The sequence below is a fragment of the Macaca fascicularis genome, chromosome 14 (assembly GCF_037993035.2).
Source record: "Macaca fascicularis isolate 582-1 chromosome 14, T2T-MFA8v1.1".
Lineage (NCBI taxonomy): Eukaryota > Metazoa > Chordata > Mammalia > Primates > Cercopithecidae > Macaca > Macaca fascicularis.
This window is the reverse complement of record NC_088388.1, coordinates 119033958-119044006: the sequence shown is the minus strand read 5'-3', so window position 1 is coordinate 119044006 and position 10049 is coordinate 119033958. Positions and strand designations below refer to the sequence as shown.

At 52.0% G+C, this 10049-nt stretch overlaps 1 pseudogene; it reads right to left on the bottom strand.

Annotated features, from left to right (window-relative positions):
• Window positions 1-4959: 4959 nt before the first annotated feature.
• Window positions 4960-8082, bottom strand: LOC102114770 (uncharacterized; annotated as a pseudogene).
• Window positions 8083-10049: the final 1967 nt, after the last annotated feature.

Below are 10049 nucleotides of genomic sequence, written 5' to 3'. Positions count from 1 at the left end.
GCGTTGAGGGTTTCATCCCAGCTGGCATAGGGTCGGCTCCAGAATTCCTAATTCTTTGCCATGAAACTGTTTCCAGAGGAGCAAGTAAGCAAGGCTGGATTCTTTTGCCTCTGTCTGAACCTGCTCCCCAGCCCTTCCCTTGGGTTCACTCCCCTCTTCCCCTTTCTTGGGTTCTTTCAGCTTCCATACCTTCTTGAAGCAAAAGGGGGAGAAGGTGGGCTGAGAGTGGGACAGAAATAGCCCCTTGAACTCTCAGTCTCTCCTGATTCATCAAAGCGGGGAAGCTGGTTGCTGGAATGAGTGGGGGCGGAGAAGACAGGAAAAGAGGGCTCTGCAGGCTGGGAATAATCCAGAGCCCTCGTTAATGTCTGACACCTCCAATAAAAGCTGCAGATTCCCAAAAGCGATTTTTGAAAATCCTCAACTCTTTGAAGCTTGGTGTTTAACTGCCACTCCTTCCACGGGCTTAATAGGAAACCAAGCCCCTTGGCTTGCACAAAGGGCGTCACCTGGGGTAACGCCCCTTTTCCAAGCATCTGAGATCCTCGTACAGGGACCCTTGAGTCTTCTTGCAGCTGGGCATGACATGGAGGCCTCAGTCCTTGCAGAATGAAGGGCAGCTTTCCCCAAGGCTTGTGGCTATGGTGAAAGCTGAGGTTTATTGGCTGGAGTGGGTCAGAGCTGTGCAAGGGAGCAGGGGCAAGACTTGGAAGGCAGAAGGTGGATGGAGTGCAGAAATGTGGTTACATCCAAGCAGTTATTTTTCTAGACAGACTTCTTTTTTTTTTTTAACTCTCTTTCTCCATTTAACTGAAAAAGTGGAACATATACATATTCTAAAATAGGAATATGATGAAAAGCAAGTCCCTCTTAACCGGAAGTCACTTGTCTCTCAACCTGCAGGCAACTACTATTAACAGAATTTGGGTATCATTCAGAAATTTCTTATGCTTTACATGTACCTTCTTTTCTTGGGCATAAACAGGAACATAGTATCTCCACTGTTCCATATACGACTTGTTTGTAACAATATATTTATGTAACATAAATCGACTGCATTTGTATACACATATAAATCTACTTCATTCTTTGCCTGGTGTTATATAGTATGGGTACCACAATTTATTTGCTCCATCCCCTAATAAGAGACATTTAGGTTGCTTTCAGTCTTTGTTATTACAAACAAAGCTGCAATGGACAGTCTTGTACAAAGACATCTGTGCTAATATAACTGAGGGGTAGATTTCTAGAAGAGAAATTGCTGCATTTGAGATATGTACCTCGAGCTTGCCAGACATTGCTTCGGTTGTTTTCTGACTAGCTAAGATTGTATATAAAGTGGTGGAAGAATTGGTTATCAACTCTCCATCCCTGCTCCCCACATCCTACTTCCTATCCCTTGCAAGACTGGGATACAATGATGGGGATAAGTCCCCCAGTGGTGTGACTGAAAATCATGTTTGATGGGCTTTGGAAGAACAAAGAGAGGTTTTTGTTTTCAGAATGACCCACCCTCCTAATGATTGTGCTCAGGCTGAGCACTACCTGAGTCCCTGAGCAGAGCTGAAATGAAGAGGGCCTGTGAGGGCCAGTGGCGTCAGCTGGCCTCCTCCACAGAGCAGAACCACTAGCCCCTTCCTGGGAAACTCCATGGGCTCCCCAACTTCTGCTCACAAAACTGCAATAATGCTGCAGTCACTTGTGTTCTGGTTTTAACTTTTCAAAGCCTTTTGCAGTCGGTGTTTCATTCCATTTCAGCTGGGAGGGAGGCCAAACAGCGATTGTTAGATGAAAAGATTGAGACCCAGAGAGGCTGTGTGATGATGGTGAGTGGTCATGAAAATGTACTGGCTCAAGTGTGAGGAGTCTAGGGTTCAAGTCCAGCACTGGGGTCAGTTAGCTGTGTATCCCTAGGCTTCTGCTGACATGTTTGGACAGGATGGTCACCAAGCCCCTCACCATCCAGGGTGTGATCCGATGACTGTTCAAGTCCTATAGTTGACTTGGAGACAAATGGGCCATGACCATTCTCCATTGGCTGGCTGTTGAGGATTGGTTGAGCCAGATGTTGGGTCACCCATCATATGATGGCTCCAGGCAGTGCCACTGTCCTGATGTGGCTCCTGTCTGGGCAGCAGAGGGTCTCTCTTTCCTTTGAGTGCTGGAGCGTGCTCTCAGATGGCTCCGGGGGCAGTTCTTGTGGAGGGCATTGTACTGCTGGCAGGGAGACAGCAGAGGCTGGAGCAGATGGGATTGGCCCAGGCTGCTAGGGAAGAGGACCCCCCATGCAACTCCCTTCAGAAGCACTGTGGGAAGAACCCCTCCACCCCATTAATGCCCCTATAATTTATGCCATCTGCCCCCATAAAACCAACCCATCTCCAGTGTCTGGTTCTCCAGATGGCCTTGGGGGCCTAATTAAAGCCAGGCCCCTTGCTGGCCTTATCCTCTCATACTGGTCTGTTAATAGCCTTCAGCCATCCCGGCTCCAGGCCCCCTTAACTCCTTCATCCCCAGCTTCCTCCTCCTCCCCAGGATCTTTGTTCTGTGCCCTTTCAACGTCCTGGACTAGGTTCACACAGAGGAGGCCCACCCCAAAGTCAAGTGTGATTTCTTGGGAGAATCGCTAGCTTGGGATCAGGAAGACTGTGGCCACCACTGACTTGCTGAGTGGCTTTGGGACAGTCATTTGACCTTGCCCCCATTTCCCTATTTTTGGCAAGTAACATTTCTATTGCAAGAAAGAGCTTGCAAGATGTTTTTTACCTACATGGTCTCATTGAAGCTCCCAAAAGGAGGTAATTAACCCCCTTCTAACAACTCTCACAGGGGGACGTTCACGGCAGCATGGGCTGCGGAGAAGAGGAAGCGACACAGAGGTCCGCAGTTACCAAGTCAGATTCGGGAGGGGCCCCATGCAGGTGGCACGAGCCCCCTTCTCCAGGCAGGTCAAGGTCCCCCATGGGAGGGCATGGGATCTCCCCACAGCTCTGTCACCGTGACTCCTGGAGACTGAGGTGCTGACTGTGACTCCTGACACAGGACAGTGTGGGGGAACTTGGGGGAGGCTGATAGGAGGCCACATGAAAAGCAGCACTTCTGTTCCACGCCACTCCGCCGAACCCCACAAGGCAGGGGCTGTGGGTCAGTGACAGCCCTCACGCTTCCCAGAGGAGTCAGAGCCTGTCCCCGCTGAAGAAAAGACAGGCACAGACAGGCCACACAGGAGCAGGAGGGCTGCAGCCAGTCCCACAGGAGGAAGGGCTGCGCCAAAGGTAGCATGGGCCTCGGGTGGTTCAGCAGTGGCGTGGAGACACCCTGTGGTGAGATCGAGGAACCACAGTTTGGTTTCCCGCGACAGGGGATGCGGCAAAAAACCCAGAACCAGCGTTGATTTCCCACCTGTGTAGGACACAGACTTTCCACAGAGGCCTCCTTTCCCCATCCCAGTGCTCTGGGAGGGTGACATGCCAATGCCCAGACTCCGCCACCATCTACCTTCTAGCTCTCCCACTTGCCAGCTGTGTGATTGTGGCAACTTCCATTCATGACCTCTTGGAACCTCCGTTTTCTTGCCTGTGAGATGGGCTACTTCGTAGGGTTGTTGCAGGGATGGGGGCAAGTGCTTGCCCAAGGGCCTGGCATGTAATAAGAGCCAAACAAAGTTGGCCACTGCTAGAGAGGCTACATCTTGTCCAGTGTCACCTAGTTAGTAAGGGACTGGTGCAGCAGGGATTGAATCGCGGTTTCTGCACCGCTGCCTCATGGGAAGCAGGGGAGTTGACTGTTGAGTGTCCCCACCCAAAGGCCACATTTATTTCTGAGATAGAGAAGGTACAGTTAGAGCTCACCTCAGGTGGGGCAAGAGAGAGATGACTGGCCACATCGGACTTTCTGGCAAGCCCAGCTCCAGCCAATGAGAGAGCAGGACCTCCCACAGGTGGGAAGAGGTGTTGGTGCTGCCTCTCCTGCTTCCTTCTCTGCCTCTTCCCCTTCCTTCCCCCATGACCAAGCACCCGGTATAGAGATGGACTGTTTCCCTTCCATTTTGTTTAGTTTATTTTTATAGAGATAGGGTCCGCTGTGTTGCCCAGGCTGGTCTTGAACTCCTGGGTTCAACTGATCCTCCCGCCTCAACCTCCTGAGTAGCCGTGACTACAGGAACACACCACCATGCCCTGCTCATTAAAAACAAAAGTAAAAAAACAAAACAACGAAAGTTTTTTCTTTTCTTTTCTTTTTTTTTTTTTTTTTGGAGAGATGGGGGTCTCATCATGTTACTCAGGCTGGTCTTGAACTCCTGGCCTCAAGCGATCCTCCCGTCTCAGCCTCCCAAAGCACTGGGATTACAGTCATGAACCGCCATGCTCAGCTCTCCCTTCCGTTTTAAAGAGGAGATCATAGGCTTGGAGAACCCAAGTGACTTGGGCAAGACTGAACTGACAAAGAGCAGAGTCGAAACTGGGCTGGAGGTCGCATTCCTCCATCTGTGACCTCAAACACTGCTCCAACCACCATCTCCAGGGTGGGGTTTGGGCCCTTGCGCCTGGCCTAGCTAGGCCGAGCAGTGATAGAACATGAAGGACGGGGTGCACTCTTTCCTAGGGTGTTCGTATGACCAGCTCAGAGGATGGTGCCCACTGGCCAGTGGCCTGACAGCACATATGTCCTATGTGCTGGACATATGCACATAGCAGGCAATGCAGGCATTGCTTAGTCCTCGGCTCTTAAACGTCTGGGCCAAATCCCAGCTGCAGACAGCACTGCCTCTGTGGAGTCAGAGAGTCTTCCCCAGGCTCTTGTCTACCTTACCACCTGCCCTGAGCCACAGGTTTGCTGAAGGCACTGATTTAGGCTGAGAGCTCATTATGAGGGACAAGCTAGGTGTTATGTGTTGGGTGAGGGTAAAGTTACTAAGCTGTGTGTTGTGTGGGGGAGGTTGGCAACAAGAGCTGACATTCATTGTGCCTGTGGCAGTCTGCCTGCTATAACCCCCACAGCCGCCCTATGAGATAGATGCCACCATTCTTTCAATTTTACAGATGAGAAAACTGAGGCAGAAAGTAAAGAAACTGGCCCAAGGTCACACACTCAGAACATGGCAGAGCCAGGATTTGAACCCAGGCCATCTGACTCCATAGCCTATGCTAACCACCATTGCCCCCAACAGCCTGCATAAAGGATAGGGGAGTTGGGTTCGACAGAAAGTAGGGTAATGGGGTCCACGGAGGGACAGTTGGGGCAGGGAAGGGGGCTCCAGGTTCCTATGAGCAGTTGGAGCAGGCTGTGAGGAAAACCAGTGTGTTGGGGGCTCCTTGTGAGAGGCAGAGAGCCTCGGTCAGAGGGTTAGAGGTTGTGCCCTCTCCCCGAGAACAGAGCACTACCTGCGGGCAAGGTACCCCAGTGTGCCAAGAATGGGTTACAAGTGTGTGGTCAAGACAGAAATCTCCCCTTCCCCGCCCGACCCTCCAGAGGGTCCAGGGGCTCCCGGGGCATCTGTGGCCCCCATCCCCCAGACCCGCCTCTGGCTGAGAGCAGCCATAGCCTTCCTTACTTCACTGTGCCATGGGACAGCGTTGTTTCCTGCGAGCCGCGCTGTGAGAAAGCCAGGGAGCTCTGCCCGACTGCAGGTCGCCCAGTGCCCGCGTCCTCCCAGGCACAGGAGCTCGGCACTGCGGGCGCTACCTCCACAGGGGTGGCTGCCTCTGCCGCTCCCGGTGCCAGGCACAGGCAGCCCATTTCCGCCTAGTGCTGCTCTGCTATTGGCAGTGGGGTTAGGCCTGACCATCAGGGTGGGTTCTTCGTTCACCAAGCTCAGGGAATCCCCCGAGAAGCTCATTCGATCCATTCGGCACCCCGGCCCCTGCTGCCTTCCACAGGCTGCATGACCCTGGGCAGGGGACGCCCGCGGATTCCAGATCCCTCGTGAGGATGCTGGAAATAGTAATGCCTACCGCAGAGGGCACCTGCGAGCATTAAACGGTCTGGTCTGCACATCCCGCAAGCCTTTGCTGAGTGCCTGCTCTGTGCAAGGCAGTGCTTGGTGTGGGGATGGGAAATGAACTAATAAACACAGTGCCCACGCTCAAAGAGGGGAAGTGGCCAGGGCCAGGGCCAGGGAAACGCACCCAGGGACAGAAACCGGGATATGCAATGAACAGGGCTCGGCACAAAGCCCAGCACTGAGCACGCCGCCCGCACGCACTCCCTGGACCTCCCTTTAGAGCCAGAACGGCCTGGCCGGACGGCGAGTTTCACCACGGCCCTCTGCCGCCCGCAGGGAGCCCGAGGGCAGACGTAAAGCCCAAGCTGGCGTTGGCCATGAAACAGGCCTTTATGGGGAGCGGAAGCAGTCATCAAAGCCGAGCGAGCCGGGGCAGGCCAGGGAACGCTGAGAGCCCGGGCGCCGCGCGCTTCCCACCGCCCCCAGGGCCCCGGCCGTCGCGCCTACCGGCCTGGCCACACGGGGGGCGCGCTCCGGCTCCGCGCCTCGACCGCGCCCTATCCACACGCCTCTGGGGTAGCTCCCCGTGTCCCACTCCGCGCCCCGACCGCGTACCTTCCGCGTCCCTCTCCCTGTCCCCTCCTCGCCCGCTCAGCGCCCCGACTGCGCCCCCTCGGCGCCCCCTTTGCCAGGTCTTTCGCTAGCATCCTGCCCGCATTCGCGGCGGAGAGGACGACATAGCTTGTGCAGCGTTTCAGCTTGAGCGGGCTCACCTGATGCGCTTCCTAGGCTAGGGGCGTGTGCGGATGCCGCTTGGCTGAGTTGCGGGGAACGCCCGTCGCTCACGCACTAAGCGCCCTCTACACGCTGGGCTCTGAGGGTGCCGCGGCGGGGCCAGACTTTGCAGGGCTTTGGAGCGTCTCTCTCCAGGCCTGAGTCTCTCTCCTGAAGGGACTTAGGTTGGGCACGGTGTGAAGGAGGGAGGTGGTGGCGAGAGGGAATTTATGTTCGGAAAGATCCCTCTGGCTGCTGGGTGGCGGGTGACTTGGGAGTGAGCTGGAGTTGCCCTACGGAGAGCAGTCAGGAGACTGCTGAGAAGTCCAGGAGGCGATGGTGAAACATGGTCGCACAAGTGCGAACTCCAAAGCGTTACACACATATGTGGGATTCGGGCATCGGTCCAGCCCCTCCCTACTCCTGAAGCCGCCCCAGGCCATCACTTGTTGGCTTGCAGACCCTCTCCCTTCTCAGAGATCCCTTCCCCACCCCAGGGTGTTCCCAGCCTGAGGCTCCCACCAGATGTGCCACATCATGGGTAAGCTGTGACCATCACCAGTACCACTATGTCCACAGCCAATGTAGAGACGTCCAGTCGGGTGCCTGCCTGGACCCCACATCAGGCCCTCAAAAGGGAGTAGCCCCCGAAAGTGTGCATGTGGGGGCTGGGGACGCCACAATCCGTAGTTCGTTCATTGATTTCACACCCGGAAGCTTGCTTCTGTCTGTAGAATCAGAGGCAGTCTGTCTTCGGGGAACTGATTCCTGATAAACAAACTTCCAGGAGACTGAAAAAGAAAGCCTAACGTCAACGTAGTATGTAAGGTTCTCACAGAGCTGTTGCGAGACAACCTCACAAATATTTGGCAGACACACACACGTGCTAGAACGGTGCCTGTGCCAAGCATGTTAGCTGTGACTGTGATGAATGGAAAGAGTGTCCAGTATGCGGGTCTGCCAAACATGGTGCTTCTCTGGGATGCTGACTAGGTCTCCAGGCACCTCAGTGGGCTTGGATTCAGAACAAATGATGGTTCATCCATCCTTGTGAAGTGTCACCGGAAGTCACTGGGGAGGCCCCCTGAAGTTCCCTGTCCTCCAACAGAACATGCCTCGCTGGTGCCTAAAGTGTCCCTGTTCACCAGATATGCGGTAGGGCTCCCCCAGGAACTGCGGGATCGCATGGAAACAGTCCCTCTCTTTGTCTGGCTTTCTGCCCGAAATCACTTTTTGATGACCACAGTCCTTCTCCAAACAGGGCTCAAACGCTTGGCCTTCTTATTTCCAGTTACGATCACAGACCAGTCCTGCCTCTCTGTGTACACCCTCGTCGCTGTGACTAAACTTGGACGTTTCCACATCTTTTCAGCTTCAAATTTACGAATAGTCTCTTGGGCCACCTCTATACCCTTCCTGTGTGGGTTTGACTACCCAGTTTAACTCTTGGAGAATTACTCCGGAGGCTTCCCTCTGCCCCAGTTGCTGGCAATAACTGCTGTGCCTATGTGGCCAGGTTCACCATCCGCCATCCTCACCAGGCACTGATAACAACTGGGAGGACTCATATTTGTGAACTTTAGTTTACAAAGCATGTATACTCTTCTGTTTGATCTTCAGAACAATACCATACTACTGTGAATTACCATTCAACTACACACCTAAGAAACAGACGTTTAGAGTGATAATTAGAATTGTATCGGGTCTCCTAATGATTATGCAGCAGATTCAGGAAAAAACTCAACACTCATGGCCCAAGATCCTGTTTACAGTACCTCCCTCTGCCTTCCCAGTACAATTGGTAATCAACTGCCCACTATGGCCAGGGTGCTACTGGTGGCATCACTATTCCTACCATGGGTCTTACTCAGCATCTGTGTGGCCAACAGCCACCATCATGCCCCATCAGTTGTACTGGCAACTGGAGAAAACGGCCAGTGCAGTTTGTGAATGGACAGTTAGAAAAGTGTTCACACTTCACACAAGATCCAGGGTAAATCTGTTTGAGGGGTGAGAAGAGAGAGGAAGATGGAGGCATTTCAAGAGAGAAAAAATCAGAGGATCACCTGCCTCCATCAATCAACGATAGCAAGACTTGGATACTAAAGTTGATTATTAGCCACAAGACTTTGGGTCAGTCACGCTGGTTCTCTGGGCCTCAGTTTCCTACTGTGTAAAAGGGACAATAAAGTTCTGGCTTTCAGTAATGGAAGAATAGATTTTTTGTACTAACCCTTCCTCCTTCCTTCTCCTCTCCCTAAGCAGCCACCACCAGCAGATAACAATTGTAAAATCTAGACAAAATATTTTTTAAAACCCATTTGTCTGAAGACATTGGAGAATGATTAAATGCAGGCAGAAACTGAAGGGATGTCCGCCCATGAAAAAATGAACTGCAAAGAGTGACGCTTAGGAGTTTGCAGCCTTTTTCTGAGGGCACACCACATGGGCGGGTTCAGTGGCAGAAGCTGCAGACTTACTAGTTTGAGGTATCAGGCAGAGCAATCAGAAAATTGGGAATGCTGAAAGGGAGGGAACTGCAGAGGGCGTGAACCCTGAAATCTAATGTAAAATTGCTCAAATCCTTGGTTGATTGCTAAGCTATTAAACTAACCTGTCAAGCATGAGGGAGACCCCAGGCAGCTTGGCAAAAAAGCAGCAGCTAGAAGCTGAAGGAACTGAGCAAAGGTTTCAGATGTTGCTCACCACAGGAGAGAGAGTTTGGAGTCTGAGTCTAGAAAAGTTAACTAACAGCAGCATTAGAAATTACTCTTCTAGCTAAAAGCAGAACTATCATTTGACCCAGCAATTCCATTACTGAGTATATACCCAGGGAAATATAAATCATTCTACCGTAAAGACACATGCACATGAATGTTAATTGCAGCACTATTCACAATAGCACAGACATGGAATCAACCTAAATGCCCATCAATGACAGATTGGACAAAGAAAATGTGGTACATATACACCATGGAATACTATGCAGTCATAAAAAATAACAAGATCATGTCTTTTGTGGGAACATGGATGGAGCAGAAGGCTATTTTCCTTCGCAAACTAATGCAGGAACAGGAAACCAAATACTGCATGTTCTGACTTCTAAGTGGGAACTAAATGATGAGAATTTGTTAACACAAAGAAGGAAAGAACAGACACTGGGGTCTACCTGGGAGGAAGGGTGGGAAGAGGAAGGGATCAGAAAAGATAACTATTGGGTACTGTACTTAATACCTGGGTTATGAAATAATATGTACAACAAACCCCCATGATGCGTGTTTACCTATGTAACAAATCTTCACATGTACCTAAAATAAAAGTTAAAAAAAGA